At 38.2% G+C, this 17,211-nt stretch overlaps 1 protein-coding gene across 2 annotated transcripts in view; it reads left to right on the forward strand.

Moving 5' to 3' along the window:
* PRRG1 (proline rich and Gla domain 1) overlaps positions 1–17,211 on the forward strand; it is a 108,119-nt gene that overhangs the window by 189 nt on the left and 90,719 nt on the right. The window lies entirely within an intron of this gene.

The raw sequence follows: 17,211 nt of genomic DNA on the forward strand, positions 1-17,211 counted from the left end.
AGGAGAAACCCGTCAGATATGCGGTAGCGTTGGTAGCGACGCTGCCTGTGGGTGTCCGGCCAGGGCCGCGTGGGGAGCGGAGTGCGTGGTAGCGGGAGTGGGTGAGGGTGGGTATGACGAGAAAAAAAATTGAAGGAATGGGGTTCACAGGCTGGAAGTCCGCACACAGAGTGGGCAGGACCGCGAGGCTTGCCAACGGTGCTGGAGGGTGTCCCAGCTTCAAGTTCAGTCCCCTGCTTGGTGCCCATGAGGGACGTCCCAAGCTCATCCCTTCCTCCAGCGCTGCTTTCTCTGGTGCAGAGTTGCTAGAAACATTCCCCGTCGGAGGGGAAAGGATTTGGAGGCGGTGGGCTGTCGGCCGGGGCTAGTCCCAAGGAGGGCGTGGCGTTCGTGTGACTTTCCTTTACCCACCCCCGGGAATGTGTCCCTCTTCTGATCCATTGTGCCCGTGGACATTTTAACAAAGGCTATGACTGTTTTGTAGGCAGTGGCGGGTGACAGTGGGAGGGGGTGCGTGCGAGGTCGGTCGCGGTGCGGCCCTGGGGGATGGGAGAGCGGGGGGAGGGGGAGGCGGCGTGGGGGGAAGTGGAAGGAAGAGAAACAGTCTTCCTGCTTCAGGTTTTTCCTTCTTCCTGGTCCGCTGAATTTGATCACTGGTAGGAACAGCCCCAAGAGGGATATGACTGGAAAGTAGTGTGTGCGCGTTTGGACTCTGGCTCCAGCCACTGGTTTTTGTGATTGTGCTGTGCGAGTATTTTCTACGAGTCCCTTTAGGAGAAAAGCGAAACTAATGGGATTTGAGAGGAAATAATTGAATGAAAGGATGAAGAGGTTGAGTGACAAAACTTAGAGCTTAATTATTTGTCTGTTGATGGTCATACTATAAAGCCAGACTTTGAAGGATGCGAAGGTGTTCAAGCCAGGGTAAGTGAAAAGTTGGTTAGGCTACTGTTGATTGTTTCAATCAAGAGTGGATTATTGGCCATGTGTGTGGATGTGCTGTCAAGATCTTGGGCCGACTCACTTTAGAACCTTTCAAAATAATATTAAGGATACAAAACATTAGGGCAAATATTGTAATATTGGATAAAGCTCCATATGCTTTCATTTTCAAACTTAGGGACTTTTATGAAAGATAGTATATGTGTTCCCAAGCATAGATGTTGATATTTTTACTCATTTGTTTTAAGTTAATACAACAAAATAAACTGAACTTCCTCCTCCTCCACCCCTTTCCCTCGATTGTAAATCCCGTTTTATAAACGTTTACTTTCTGATCTGAAGTATACTTAAAAACACAATTACCCCGCCCAACCCCCACCCCTGCACCAACCCCAGGCATGAGGTGAACAGGATTTCTTCTGGTTTTATTGTTATGTTATTCTTTCTTTTTCTATTTTCCCAAATTTGGGGCAGGTGGAGGGCGGGGAGTGTTAGGGATGCCTTTTCTCTTTTCTAGTGCCTGATGAACTCCTATTCATCTTTCTAGACTTAGCCTGATTCACTTCTTGAAAAATTTTGCCATCTCCTCCAGAGTGAATTAATCACACCCTTTTCTGTTAAATTTATATAACTTGCCTTATTTCTCCATTACTACTAGAACCTCAGTCTTTTGTGTTTCCCTTGTACCTAGAGCTGCCTGGCATGTGATAAGCACCTAATAAACTAACTTACAGATATATATTAATAAATGCTGTTAGAAAGATGGTAATTCATAGGCCGGGTGCAGTGGCTTACTCCTGTAATCCCAGCACTTTGGGAGGCTGAGGCAGGTGGATCACAAGGCCAGGAGATCCAGACCATCCTGGCTAACATGGTGAAACCCCGTCTCTACTAAAAATACAAAAAAATTAGCCGGGCGTGGTGGTGGGCGCCTGTAGTCCCAGCTACTAGGGAGACTGAGGCAGGAGAATGGCATGAACCCGGGAGGCGGAGCTTGCCGTGAGCTGAGATCGCGCCACTGCACTCCAGCCTGGACTACAGAGCGAGACTCCATCTCAAAAAAAGAGAAAGAAAGAAAGAAAAAAAAGATAGTAATTCATATTGCATAAAGTTCATGGGATAATACAAGAAATTCAGAATTCTGAAATTGTATTTAATATTTGAGCAGCATTATTTGGAATATGGATAAGTACTGTGTGGAAATATGTTCTCATGTATTAGTCATAGTTTATCCCTCTAAAAAGAGGTGCAAAAACTCTACAGATAAAGGGAAAATAGGGATCAGAAAAAGGTGAAGTTTTTAAAAAGGCCAGTTTCTGATACTGAAACTAGTGAAATTAACTATTTGTAGAAAGACACAAATAGGTTGCTGCTGGAATTTAGGAAGTACTACAAATGAATCAGGTTGCCAGATGGTATTCTCTGAAGGGTGATGTAACTAAAGAAAGCTGTAATCTAACCAGTTGTATTATACTTCTTTTACATCTTAAAGTATTTTCAGCCTTTGGCTAATGGGTCTCTTCATGTTACAGTTCCCTGATAGGCTTGGTCTAACCATTTCTGCCAAACTGTCTTTGACATCTCTCTTAACTCCACCAGGATCACTGGCCTTCCAGTTACCTCTGGCTCCTAACAGGAATTATCTTCCCCCTGTTCCTCACCTCCAGCCTTCTTCTCCTGAATGGATATATGTATTTGAGAAAATACCATGAACAAATGATCACTTACTTTATAAAAGAATGGAATTGGTTCTTTAGTTTAAAAATAAGTCAGAATTGGCTACCTGCTTAGTCTAGCCTTCTGTGCCTGCAAAGCAGACAGAGAACTATGAGCATTAGTAACCCTTATTTTTCATTTCTCCCTTATTCATCTAAATGCAAAAGCACTTTTTTTCATTTCACTTTTAAAAATAGCATTAGTCATTGTTCCCAAAACACTTCAAGTTAGTCTGTTTTTTTGACTAAAACTCAAAACTCAGGGAGGAAGAGTAGTAGCATCCATAAAACTTTTTTAAAGTTCTACATCATCTGTGGACCTACTGACTGAAAAAATATTCCAAACCAACCATTGTGATTATACCTTCCTTCTTAAAACTTTCCTCTTAGACTTCCTTCTCATATTTCTGATTTTTTTTCTCTAATTCTTTGACCAGTTAACCTCAGTCACCTCCACAGTCTTCTCAGGGTTCTGTTCAAAACTCTTTTTCTCACTGTATGCACAAGAGTCAAGGGCATGGAAACTGGAGAAATCGAAAATTGGAGGCAAGACAAGAAGTTAAGCTTTTCTTTCCGAGCATTAGTTTCCTCACTTGTAAAAATGATAATTATAATACTTACCTGATAATTAAGATTAGGTATATAGTGATGTGATGCATAATGACATTTTGGTCAACTATGGACAACATGTGTGATGGTGGTTCCCATAAGATTATAATGGAGCTGAAAAACCTGGTGACTTTGTAGCCTTTGTAATGTCACAGTGCAATGCATTACAGTATATAACACTTGATAATAAATAACTATGCTAATGGTTTATTTACTATACTATACTTTTTAATTATTATTTTAGAGTATACTTCTACTTATATATTTTTTAAAATTAACTGTAAAACAGCCTCAGACAGGTCCTTCAGGAAGGCAAGAAGAAGGCATTGTTATCATAAGGGATGATATCTCCACCCATGTTATTGCCCCTGAAAACCTTCCAGTGGAACAAGATGTGAAAGTGGAAGAGTGATATTGATGATCCTGACCCTGTGTAGATCTAGGCTAATGTGTATGTTTGTGTCTTAGTTTTTAATAAAAATGTTTAAAAAGTTAAACAAATTAAATAGATAAAAACTTATGGAATAAGGATATAAAGAAAGAAAATGTTTTTGTACAACTGTCCAGTGTATGTTTTAAGCTCAGTATTATTACAAAAGAGTCAAAAAGTTTAAAATATTAAAAAGTTTATGTAGTAAAGAAGTTATAGTAAGCTAAGGTTAATTTATTATTGAAGAAAGAATTACATTTTTTATGTATTTGGTGTAGCCTAAGTGGAGACTGTTTATAAAGACTACAGTAGTGTACAGTAAATGTCCTAGGGCTTCATATCCACTTACCACTCATTCACTGACTTACCCAGAGCAGCTTTCAGTCCTGCAGGCTCTATTCATGGTAAGTGCCCTATACAGATGTACCATTTTTTATCTTTTATACCTATTTCTACTGTACATTTTCTGTGTTTAGATACACAGACATCATTGTGTTACAATTGCCTATTCAGTACAGTAACATGCTGTACAGGATTGTAGCCTAGGAATAATAGGGTATACCATATTGCTTAGGTGTGTAGTAAGCTATACCATCCAGGTATGTGTAAGTACATTCTATGATGTTGACACAACAACGAAATCGCCTAAAGGCATTTCTCAGACCATATCCCAGTTGTTAAGTGATGCATGACTGTTAACAGCTTATAATGTCTAGCACATAGTAGTGCTTTTAAAATGTTAGCTGTTGTTATTTATGTCTGCTGTTTCTTGTGAGCTCCCATTATTTCAATAGCAATTAACTTCAGAATGTGGATGTATTGATATTTCCCACCCTGTTTGAGCTCCAGTTCTGTATTTGTAGATAACTCCCATGTATTTCCAACAGGTTGCTTAGCACAGTGGTTCTGAAACTTCAGCATGTACAATAATCACAAGATGCATAGATTTCTGGACCCCATACCCAAAGTTTGTGATGTCTAGGATAGAGTCTAAGAATTTCCATTTCTAATAAGTTCATAAATGATGGTGATTCTGCTGTCCCTGGGAAAACATTGAGTGGCATTTATCTGTATGGCATTCAGACAGGTTGGTGGAGAGGAAGGGAGAGGAGAACAAAAGACCAAAAATTTATGAAAATTAAGAACAGAGTGCACTTTAAGCTGGTAGTGCTTTTTTTATTTTTATTTATTTATTTATTTTTTATTGGGAAAGAGTCTCACTCTGTCGCCCAGGCTGGAGTGCAGTGGCATGATCTCGGCTCACTGCAAGCTCTGCCTCCTGGGTTCATGCCATTCTCCTGCCTCAGCCTCCCAAGTAGCTGGGACTACAGGCGACTACCACCATGCCTGGCTAATTTTTTTGTATTTTTAGTAGAGACGGGTTTTCACCGTGTTAGCCAGGATGGTCTTGATCTCCTGACCTCGTGATCCGCCTGCCTCGGCCTCCCACAGTGCTGGGATTACAGGCGTGAGCCACCACGCCCGGCCCGGCCGGTAGTGCTTTTAAGACTGTTTAGAGTGTCCTCTAAAATGTAGAGAGGATAGGACTGACAGAAGATGCTTGGATTTGATGACCACAAGGTTTTCTTTTGTTTGTTTTTGGTGTGTTTCAGGTGCAGATTGTTGGTTTAATTATACTTCTCAGTTGGTATTATATTATCATTATTGTGACCAGGAGAACATATCACAGGTATTTGAGGTAATGGCTTTTTTGTTTGTTTGTTTGTTTTTTGAGACAGGGCCTTTCTGATGCCCAGACTAGAGTGTAGTGGCGCAAACACGGCTCACTGAAGCCTCAACCTCCTGGGCTCAAGCAATCCTCCCACCTCAGCTTCCTGAGTAGCTGGGACCACAAGTATGTGCCACTATGGCCAGCTAATTTTTAAATTAAAAATTTTTTTTTGAGATGAGATCTCACTATATTGCCCAGGCTGGTCTCAAACTCCTGGGCTGAAGTGATCCTACCACCTCAGCCTCCCAAAGTGGTGAGATTACAGACGTGAGCCACCATGCTCAGACATAGAGGTAATGGTTCTTAATCTGGTGTGTGCATCAGACTGTCATAGGGAGCTGTTTCAAACAATACACTTAAGTTTAGTGCCCCTCCCCACAATATTGACTCATAAAATCTGGATTTCAGGGTGTGGGATCTAGGCATGAAAAAATTCCCTGGTTAAGAGCCATCTCTTCAGCAATGTTGGGCAGAATATGGAAGAACTGAAAATAGTTTTATTGGTAAATTGCTGGTGAAAGGAGAATAGAAGAAAAAGACTGGAGTTTGAAGATTTTTGGAGTTCAAGAAAATGGGAATATGTAAAGGTGAAAAGCCTGCTGGAGTCAAGGAGCGATTGAATGTGTAATGTTATGAACATATAATTGATGGAATACAGTACTGGAGCAGGAGAGCAGGAGAGAATGGAATTAGTAGGTACCATAAAAAGAGAGGAGAAAAGAGTGAAAAAAGTAAGTTTAAAGATGGAAGTGGGAGAAGCTGAAAGAACTCTCTTTAAGGGAGGTTTGTTTGCACACTACTGTTCTTCAGTGAAACTTAAGTAGTCTTGAACTCTTAAGTGGAATGGATTTTTTCAAGTTTAATAATGCTAGCAAATAAATCAATAATTTCAGCTATTCCAGCTACCACTAATGGCTACAAGTGTATTTTTCTTCAACTTAGTTTGAATAATTATTTTTTGAAATTAAGTCTAGACATGCTGTGTTGTAATGTTATTGCCCTAGCCCTTGCCGTAAGACTGCTATATCATAAGTTTCATATGATTTTCATTCAGTTATTCAACAAATATTTGTATGACTGTCAATGGCCAGGCATCCTTTTAAACACTGAGGATACAACAGTATATAAAACAGTTATATTTTATTAGAAATTTCCGCCTTTGAGGCGCTTGCATCGTATTTGAGGGAGGCAGATAATAAAGTAAATGAGTAAAATATAAGAAATATATATATAATTTTCTATACATATACACATAAATATACATATATGTTAAGTGACATGGTGCTGCATTCTTTGGAGAAATACAAAGCAGGGAAGGTGAATGGGGGGACCTATAGGTATTCATCTATAGGTGAATAGAGCATGTTGGAGGGAGGTAATCAGGGAAGACTTCACTGTCAGCGAAGACTTGTAGAAGATAAGAAAACCATTTATTTGGAGGAAGAGCTTCCTAAGCACAGGGAACAGCAGTTGTAAAAGTCTTGAGGTGGGTTCTTTTTGAGACCTTTTAGCTAAAAATAGCAAAATGGTTTTTGCGGCTGGAGTAGCATGAATGAGAAGGGGTGAATAATAAGGCATAGAGTCAGATAAGCAAGAAGGATTGTGGGAGTGGTGGGAAGATTGCAAGAGGAGAAATTTCTGAGTGGGGAGATCAAGAACTACATACTGGCCATGTTGAGTTTGAGATGATTATTTGATACTCCAGGTAGAATTCATGGGATAGGTATGGGTAAACAGGAAACTCTAGGAATGGATCACAACATTATAAGGGAAGAGAAAGGGTCATTGTTTTGCTTTGTTTTTAAATTTAAAAACTTTAGTTTTTTAGAGCAGTGTTAGGTTCATGGAAAAATTACAAGGAAAGTACAGAGAGTTCTCATATACCCCCTCTTCACATACACAACCTCCTGCACTATCAGGACATCCTGTACCACAGTGGTACATTTGTTGCAGTTCATGAACCTCCATGGACATATCATTATCACCTAAAGCTAATTGTTTATATTAGGGCTCACTCTTGGTATTGTACATCTTATGGATTTGGATGAATGTATAATAACATACCCACTATTGTATTAATATTATGATATGATATAGTTTCACTACCCCAAAAATTCTCTGTGTTCTGCCTTTTCAACTGCCCTTCCTTCCAGCCCCTGGAAGCCACTGATCCTTCTACTGTCTCCATAGTTTTTCCTTTTTCAAAATGTCATATAGTTGGAATTATAAAGTATGCAGCTTTTTCATATTGGTTTCTTTCACCTAGTAACGTTCATGTAAGCTTCCTTCATGTTTTTTCATGGTTTAATAGCTTATTTCTTTTTAGTGCTTAATACTCCATTGGATGTACCACAGTTTATTCATTCACCTACTAAAAAATATCTTGGTTGCTTCCAAGTTGTAGTAATTATAAATAAAGCTATTATAAATATCTGTGTGCAGTATTTTATGTGGACATAGATTTTCAATTCATTTGAATACAAAGGAGCTCAATTGCTGGATGAGAATATAGTAGTCCCCCTCCCCATCCATGGTTTCACTTTCCACATTTCCAGTTACCCAAGGTCAACTATGGTCTGAAAATATTAAATGGAAAATTCCAGAAATAAATGTCATAAGTTTTAAATTTTGTGCCATTTTGACATGATGAAATCTCGCACCATCCTACCACATTCTGCCCAAGACATGAATCATCCCGTTGTCCAGAGTATCCATGCTGTATATGCCTTTCGCCCATTAGTCACTTAGTAGCCATCTAGGTTGTCAGATCAAAAAAACATAGCATGTATAGGAGTTGGTACTATCCAAGATTTCAGGCACCCTTTGGGGTCTTGGAATGTATTCTCCATGGGATCAAGGAGGACTACTTTATGTTTAGTTTTGCAAGAAATTGACAAAGTGTCTTCCAAAGTAACTTACCACTTTTATTCCCACCAGCAGTGGATGAGTTTCTGTTGCTTCACATCCTTGCCAGCATTTGGTGTTGTCAGTGTTCTGTATTCTGGCCATTTTAATAGATGTGTAGTGCCAGCTCACTGTTGTTTTAACTTGCAATTCCCTAATGACATATGATGTTGGGCTTTCCATATGTTTATTTGTCATCTGTATCCATCTGTATATCTTCTTTGGTGAGGTGTCCACATATTTAGTCCATTTTCAAATCATGTTTTTTTTTTCTCATTGCTGAGTTTTAAGAGTTGTTTGTATATTTTGGATAATAGTACTTTATATGTTAGGTCTTCTGCAAATATTTTCTCACAGTCTGTGGCTTGACTTCTCATATTCTTGACAGTGTATTTTGCTGAGTAGGAGTTTATAATATTAAATCCAGCTTATCAATCCTTTCATGAATCATACCTTTGGTGTTATAACTAAAACTCATTACCATATTAGAGGTCATGTAGATTTTTTCCTATGTTCTAGGAGTTTTATAGTTTTGTATTTTACATTTAGGTATATGATCCATTTTGAGATTTTTATGAAGGGTGTAAGGCCATATCTAGATTCATTTTTTTTTCATGTGGATGTCCAGTTGTTCCAGCATCATTTGTTGAAAAGTCTATCTTCATTGTTTTGCCTTTGCTCCTTTGTCAAAGATCAGTTGACGATATGGATATATCTCTCTATTCTGTTACATTTACCTGTTTGTCCATTCTTTTGCCACTGTCTTTATTAATGTAGTTTAATAGTAATTCTTGTAATTAGGTAGTGTCAGTCCACCAACTTTGGTGTTCTACAATATTGTCTTGGCTATTCTGTATCTGCTGCCTCTCCGTATAAACTTTAGAATCAGTTGTTTTTAAAAAAAAAAAAATTCACAAAATCACTTGCTGGGATTTTGATTGGGGTTGCACTGAATTCGTAGATCAAGTTGGAAAGAACTGATATCTTGAGACTATTGAGTCTTCCTATTCGTGAACATAGGATATCTTTCCATTTATTTAGTCTTGATTTTTTTCACCAGAGTTTTGTGGTTTTCCCAATGGAGATCTTGCTCATCGCTGATATATAGGAAAAGAATTGACTTTTATTTATTAACCTTGTATCCTGTAACCTTACTATTATCACTTATTAGTTCCAGGAGATTTTATTTAAAACAATCAATTCTTTGGAATTTTTCTACATAGACAATCATGTCATGTGTGAACAAAAACAGTTTTATTTCTTCCTTCCCAATCGGTATACCTTTTGTTTCCTTTCCTTGTCTTATCACATAAGATGGGATTTTCAGTATGATTTTGAAAAGGAGTGGTGAGAGGGGACATCCTTGCCTTTTTTCTGAGCTTAGAGGGAATGCTTCAAGTCTTGCACCATTAAGTATGATGTCAACTGTAGTGTTTTTATAGATGCCTTTTTCCATTTGAGTGAGTTCCCATCTATTCCTAGTTTGCTGAGAGTTTTTTTTTTTTTTTTTTAAATCATGAATCAGTGTTGGATTTTGTTAAGTGCTTTTTCTGAATATATGGATATCATTGTGTAAATGTTCCCTTTTGGCCTGTTGATGTTCTGGAGTACATTAATTGGTTTTCAAATATTGAACCAGCCTTGCATACTTGTCATACATCTCACTTGATCATAGCATATAATTTTTTTATATATGGTTGGTGGATACAATTGATAATATTTTGTTGAGGATTTTTCAATCTGTGTTTATGGTAGATATTGGTCTGTAGTTTTCTTTTCTAGTAATGTCTTTGTCTGGTTTTGGTTTTAGGGTAATTCTGACCTCATAGTATTGCCTTGGCTTCTAACTTCAGGAGAAATTGTAGAGAACTGGTATAGTTTATTCCTTAAGTGGTAGAATTCAGCGGTAAACCCATCTGGGTGTGGTGCTTTCTGTTTTGCAGGTTATTATTGTTTCAATTTCTTTAGTATAGTTCTATTCACATTGTCTATTTCTTGTGTGAATTTTGGCAGATTGTATCTTTCAAGGAATTGGTCCATTTCAAGGAATTGGTCCACTTCAAGGAATTGGTCCATTTCATCTAGCTTATCAAATTTGTGGGGATAAAATTGTTCATAATATTCCTTTATTATCCTTTTAATGTCCATGGGATCTGTAGTGATGTCCTTTCTTTCATTTCTGATAATAATTTGTGTCCCCTCTCTTCTTTTCTTAATTACCCTGGCAAGTTTATTGAATTCATTGATCTTTTCAAAAAACCAGCCTTTGGTTTCATTTATTTTTCCCTATTGATTTTCTGTTTTCAGTTTCACTGATTTCTGCTTCAATTGTATTATTTCTTTTCTCCTATTTACTTCAGGTTTAATTTGCTCTTCTTTTTCTAATTTCCTAGGATGGAAACTTAGATGATTGATTTCAGATCTTTCTTTTTTTCTAATGTATGCATTCAAGCTATAAATTTCCCTCTAAGCACTACTTTTGCTGCATCCCACAAATTGTGACAAGTTGTATTTTAATTTTCACTTAGTTCAAAATATGTTTTTAATTTCTCTTGGGATTTTTTTCTTCAATAATCCATGTGTTATTTAAAGGTATGTAGTTTAATCTCTACATATATGGGGTAATTCCAGCTATCCTTCTGTAATTGTTTTCTAGTTTAATTCCACTGTAGTCTGAGAGCTGACATTGCATAATTTCTATTCTTTTACATTTGTTAAGATATGTTTTATGTCCCAGAATGTGATCTGTCTTGGTGCATATTCCACATGAGCTTGAGAAAAATGTGTAATTTTCTGTTGTTGGACGAAGTAGTTTATATATGTCAGTAATACCCAGTTAATTGATGGTACTATCAAAGCTGTTGAGTTCAGCCATTTCCTTACTGATTGTCTTCAAATAACACTATACCCCTTCATGGGTACAACCTCTTTGTATTGCAACACCTTTCCTACAATGGCAAAGTGATTTGGTTATCCTGAAAACCTGAGGGACCATAGAAATAATGTTGCCATTGCAAGTTGCTTTTTGAATCTCCTAAGGAAATAACTGTATGTCAAACCTTAGTTCAGCATTGACTGAACACCTTTGGTATGTAAGGGGTGTGTGTGCTAGCTTTACCTTTTGTAAATTAGCGACATAATTACTTCTCAAGATGTCATTGGGCATAATGAAATGAGAATCAAAGTGCCACAGGGCTGGGGTAATCATAGCTCTTAAAAATGCTCAAGGCCGGGTGCGGTGGCTCACGACTGTAATCCCAGCACTTTGGGAGGCCAGGGCCGGCAGATCACGAGGTCAGGAGATCAAGACCATCCTGGCTAACATGGTGAAACTGCATCTCTACTAAAAATACAGAAAATTAGCCGGGCATGGTGGTGGTAGCCTGTAGTCCCAGCTACTCAGGAGGCTGAGGCAGGAGAATGGCGTGAACCCGGGAGGCAGAGCTTGCAGTGAGCCGAGATGGTGCCACTGCACTCCAGCCTGGGCGACAGAGCGAGACTCAGTCAAAAAAAAAAAAAAAGCTGAATAATTGCTATTCTTTCTCCATTATTGTGTGGTAATAATTGGTATAGTTATTTTCAACCTCATTCAAATACCAATGATGAGTTTTTGATAGCACTTGTTATCTTCTTGAAAGGCTTGCAAATTAAATGCACTAGAATTAAAATAACAATTTCACAATTTGAACTTTTAGGTACATTTTTTCAGTGCCTCAGAATTCGTAACCTATTATTTCTTTGGGAGAACATGTTATATTTTAATCTTTGAGTTGGAGTAAGTTGTCTGTGGTCTATTTCTTCCCTTCTTTCAAAACTGTGTCTGAGATGTGTGTTGTTTTCTGGAGTCCTAGTTAACCAAACACCTCCTTTTTCAGTGACAAAGCCTTGTTACTGAAAGCACTTTATGTTCTGTGAATCTCCTCCAATCTGTCTCCAGTGTGCTTGTTCTTTGTGGTTTGGTTTCTAATATTATGCATTCCAATTTTGTAAAAAAATCTATATGAGTAACTTGCCACAGTAATCCTCTCTGACATGTTTGCTTCAGGGAAAAAGCAGGAAAAGTCAGAAACGTAAGCCTAGGTTTAAAATTTGCTGTCGCTGCAAAAAAGTGAATAGAATATATTCCAAGTTTCTTTTTCTGTATTAGTATTACCTATGGGACCAGAATAATTATTTTGGCAAGGATATATTTAATTTCCTGTGTAATTTTATCCTGCTTCAGTATCTTAGTCATTTTTCCTTTGATTTCTCAAAAAAATTATAGAAGTAAAAAAAGAAATTTGGTTATTTAGGTTTATAAACAGTCTAAAAATACAAATATTTTTGTTGCATTAAATATGAACTATAGTATAAAATAAATACATGTGCTCTTTGAATTTTAAACTTCCTTTAACTTATAATGCAAATAGTAGATATTAATATGTACTTTTTTATATATTTCATTCTCTAAACTATGAATGTTAACACGGTTTATATACTTGACCTTTGCAAAGTTTTGAACAGTCCACTCCTACTGCTGTTGTTCTAGCATTATTTCCTTCCTAATATGGTAGTCATTTTTTTTTTTTTAACTTTTCTCCCCAGTCATTTCTGGCCTTAACCCAAGTCTGCCCATCCACAGATATTGAAAGCTTCCAACCTTCAGGAACTACCCTTCACATTACTCCTAGAAAGCCCCATCTAGCCCTACAGATCAAACTGTTCACTTTCAAAGGTCGTTTGTGCTTAACCTTTCTTCTATTTTTTCTGTTTGCATTCCTCATTTGCATTTCAGTTCTTCACCTTTTAACTGAGGCTAGTTTTCTGCCAGAATCTCAGCCCCATTTAACCAGGGGTCAGACCATCATATTGTCTTTGTCTACTTGGTTTCTGGTTGGTTCCCACTACCAGGAATCAGGATGCTGAATATCCCTAGAATCCTTACCGTTGGAGTGGGTGGACTCTAGTCTACTTCAACTGGGGCTGTCAAGAGGAAAAAGGTGTCAGAGTCCTCAGCAGACTGGGAGGGGGCCTGGAGCAAATCCTGTGTTAAAATGGGATTTTGTTTTTTCCTCTGGGACCCAAACCCACTCTTGACAGTTCTGTTCTTCACATGAGAGTATAGTGATTGTTCATTATTCAGAAGATTGCCCAAATTATTTTTTCCTCTCACCTGTTGAGCAATTCCTGGCCATATGGATTATCTTCCTTAGTAATAATACGAATGACAACAATAATAATAACCATTCTATGTTGCACCAGATATTTTATTTTTATCATTTTTATTGCCCTGTAAGATATATGGCTTTTATCTCCATTTTCTAGTAAGTACATTGCAGTTCAAAGAGTTTAAGTGCCCAAGCTCACTTTGGAGGTATACAGTAGAACTGAAATATCAAATCAGGTTTCTCTGACATTACAGCATGGAGCTTTTTTTTTAGGAGACCCGTTGCATGAAGCATAGTTTTGGGCTGTCTCTTCTCATTCTCAGTTTCACACAGTAAGACTTTGTGTTTACGAAGATAAAATATATATTGAGGATTTACTATGCATGCATTTCATGCATCTAGCATTATGGTCTAACATGGATTAGTGCTTGATGAATATTAACTAAAGAATGAGAGGAGACTCTAAATTTGTTAGAAAGGGTAATCTCCCTGTGCTTAACACAGTGGCAGGCATATGGTTGGTGCTAAAAAATATTTGTTGAATTGATGAGATCACCTACTTAGGTATTGTTGAATTAATGATATTATCCACTATATCTTTCCATTAAAAGAGATGACTGTGAATTTAAGTAGCTGAGCCATTGATCCAGTTGTCTAGTAAAGGAAAAGATCAGTTTAAATGGATGTTTTTTCCTTTGGATGCCTGAAAGTGTACTTGGTATCATATAATGAATTCTGCTTCCAAAAGAAGGCTGTCACTTACTTGTTTCATCTTACTTGACCTTTCACTCATTCACCCCCCAAAACTTCTTCCTTGACTTTTGCCTCTTCCCTAGATAATGCCATTAATTCCCACAACTTCCACCTCATTCTTCACACTGAAAATTCTCACATCTGTACCCAGTCAAAATTTTTCCCTGAAGATCCAGAGGCATATACATGACTGCCTACCTTAAAGTAAACTGTCTAAAACAGAACTTCTCCCCCTGCGTAACACCCCACCTATATGTCTGCTTTTTCTCCTTTTTTTTTTTCTCATTTTGTTAAATAGTGAAGGAGGCCCTGTATTCGGGATAAAGACTTCTGGATCCTGGGTATAAACAGGAATGTGACCACATGGGGTTCCCTTTGCCACTCCTTTGGAGAAATCACAGTCCTGGTGCTAGAGTTAGGACCCCTATATTAAGGAGCTAATGGTAGTCTATATCACCCCCTCCAAAAAAGTTTCTGCTTTTTTTGCTTTTCTGTTAACCATCTACTCCTCCTTGCTGATACAAGCAGGGATGATAAGAAAGTGAGCCCTCTTTCTCATTACCTCCTTTTCTCAAGCATATGTGAGAGAATGCAATCTGATTATCATTTATAGGCTCTCATCCCAAACTTATTTTAAATGCAAATCTTGAGATTAAAACCATTTTATCTTTTATCTAACATTGGATTGACTGCAATAATCATGTGATTTCATAGATTACTTTGAGAGTTTATACTGCACTCTATGTTTAGATATCCCAGTGTCTATCTGTAGCCCATAATTAGTGAAGACAATAATATTCTCTTGAATTTTTATTGTGGTTTCATGTCCACAGAACACTCTCAAGGCTTGTGTGGATTTTTCCCCCATTCTCCATTTCTTTCTTAGCTGGATAATAGGCCACAAATTGTTTTATGGATTCCTTTTCCTGTTACTTCCCATCTTCACAAAGGTAGAGTTAACTCTCACCTCCCTCCCTGGGCCTATCCATGGTTTAATCCTTCTTGTGCTGTAGTTACTGGACTTCAACTGATGGTATTAATGTTTTTTCATGTTACATTGCTACAATGGCATGTGGTTTTGCTTCTCTTTTTTTCCATCATCACACACTTGGCAGGACCAATTTGTCTAAAACCATATATGAATTGTCTCCAAACAGCCTTATTTAAGTCAGATGTTGTCTCTGTAAAACGTTGGCAAAGAAATCTTAAGTATTCCCTTCCTACATATAGTCATATTAAATAGAACTTTGTGAGGCATTGCATTCTTTTTATTCCAAAAATGTTTAATATAGCTCCATATGTAGTATTGACGGAAACTATGAATTCTATTAAGATGGCCAAAAGTTAGTGAACTTCTGCCACGGACCCTGGTGGACTGAACAAAGGAGGACAAATGCGGGAATAAAGACAAAGACAAAAGAGTATGTTTGGAAGAAGGGGTCGGGGGCTCCTTGCTTCTGGTGAACAAGGGCCCTGAGCTTCTAGAGCCCTTCGTATTTATTGGGTAAAAGAAATAGGGAGAAGGGGTGGTTGTCAGTCAGCTGCTTGGTTTAGTGCAGGCCTGCATGACTGCTTTCTCCAGATGTTCCAGTAGATAACCTCAAGGAGCATGGCACCAGGAAGTGACTGCCCTCAGCATACCTTCTGGTGGCAGGTGCAGATGTGAGTTTGCCCACACCCTGCATTCATGATAAACAGTTTGCTGTTTGATCATATAGCCTCCAGTGGAATGCTGAGTTGGTCACGACCCTCAGACTTTCAGCTCCCAACAAACTTCTAGCCTCCTTTTTGGTATAGGTAAATCTTAGTTGCTATATAATAATCTGTTATCTGTCTGTCCATATCTGCATTTAAAGAAATGTGATTAAAACTCATTTTGTTGGAGGTTCTCCAGCCAGCCAGGGTTAAAGCAGAGTATCTCAGAGAGCACTGACTTGATCTTATTTTATAGCTTATGTTCTAGCACTTTCTTGGGTAGATATTTCTCATTGTAGTGCCTCTGTTGTTTTAGAACCATTGCCTTTGATTTGACCAGAAGCAACAGCATTATTTTCAGGGAGTATTACCAGACCTTAAGGGTATCCTTCTGTGGGACCAAGAGTGTGTGGTGAGGTAGTACAAGTGCTTCCTTCACTGTGCATAGCAATATCCTCCCACAAATAGGTCCCCTGCTTCAGGGGTGCCTGTATTTTGAGTGATTAATTGCATTAGCCTTTATGGTAGGTGACAGGATATTCTGTTCAAAACTTTATGCTTACCCTACTCCACTACCACTTTCTTTTAACTAATTCAAGTCTCAGCCGAGACTGCAAAAATTTTGAAATTAAATGTTATTCTAGTACTTCTGGTTCACCAAAAATCAGGTAAGTTCAGCATATTACAGAACAGCCTTGCTGTGCAGCACTCTGACAACTTTGCACAACTTAATATAGGATATGGGGGCAATGCTTGACTGTAGTCTGACCCAATTCTTGGTGAAATGCCCTGCAATTCTGGCTAGAGCAAGGAAGATAACAAGCCTGGTAAGCTGCTGTGAGACAGTTTCTCATCCCTGTCATGTAGGAAACTGCCATAATACCATTTCTCACCCATTTTCTAGTTTCAGTTGAATGCAGAACTTTTCACCTTATACCCTGTGTGGGATAAGCCTATGAATTTTCTTGGGTTTAGTTTAGAGATGGCTCTTCAACAGCACCATGATCCATTGCTTGGACCATTTGTTATCTGTATCTTCTAGTTTGGTGTCATGATGTGAGACTAGGGACTTGGGGAACTGATACCATGCTGATTTAGCTTTCGATGTCTGTGTAAGTAATCAGTTGTCTGAATTCATCTGGGCCAAATCTCCTTTACCAGCCAAATCAATGGAAGTGTGGCAAGCCAACCTAACAGCTGTATCAGTAATACTTGTGGCCCTGTTAGCCATCACATTGCTGCTTTGGTAATGTTTAACTGTGTAACAAAGTGGGACTCTTACTG

The sequence above is a fragment of the Pan troglodytes genome, chromosome X, assembly GCF_028858775.2.
Source record: "Pan troglodytes isolate AG18354 chromosome X, NHGRI_mPanTro3-v2.0_pri, whole genome shotgun sequence".
Lineage (NCBI taxonomy): Eukaryota > Metazoa > Chordata > Mammalia > Primates > Hominidae > Pan > Pan troglodytes.